Here is a 661-nt window from a genome sequence, read left to right as displayed (position 1 = left end):
AAAAAAAAAAAAAAAAAAAAAAGTCCCACTGTTCTGCCAATCATATTGTGCCTAATGGTGGTGGCCCTGAGAACTGTATAAAGGCTCACTGGATGGGCTGTGTGGGGTTGCTCTCTCCCTATGTGCCCAGTGACCCCCAGCATGCTGGATTAAATAAAATCCCTCTTGCTTTTGCATCTATTCCAGCTCCATGTGGTTCACTCAAGGGGTCCCTGGTAAGCCAAGGCTCAACAGAGTCTTACACCAGAACAGTATTTATAGTGAGCTTTAGCTATACACTGAGTTCATAGATGCCTAGGCTACATTAGACCCTATAGAGATGTAGTGGTGGGGTACACACTACTTGATATGCCTATTCTGCTCAGAGCATTACGACCAGGATAACAAAATCACTGATGCCACATTGACCTTGTCTCCTACTGTATCATTCAGCTCCAGATTAAGGTTCCAGACTGTTTATTGTTTGCTGGTTCTTACAAAGTCCCCCTGCTTCCCCTAGTAAGATGACTAGGCTGTCTCAGTTTTTGTAATGTAAGTCTATAACTAAGTCAGCAGTATCATGAGTTATATTAAGAATCTTAAAAAAAAAAAAAAAGCCAGAGTGGTGGCCCACGCCTTTAATCCCAACACTTGGGAGGCAGAGGCAGGTGGATTTCTGAGT

The sequence above is a fragment of the Mus caroli genome, chromosome 17 (genome assembly GCF_900094665.2).
Source record: "Mus caroli chromosome 17, CAROLI_EIJ_v1.1, whole genome shotgun sequence".
Classification (NCBI taxonomy): Eukaryota; Metazoa; Chordata; class Mammalia; order Rodentia; family Muridae; genus Mus; species Mus caroli.
The sequence above is the reverse complement of the archived record's forward strand: the minus strand, read 5'-3'. Positions refer to the sequence as shown.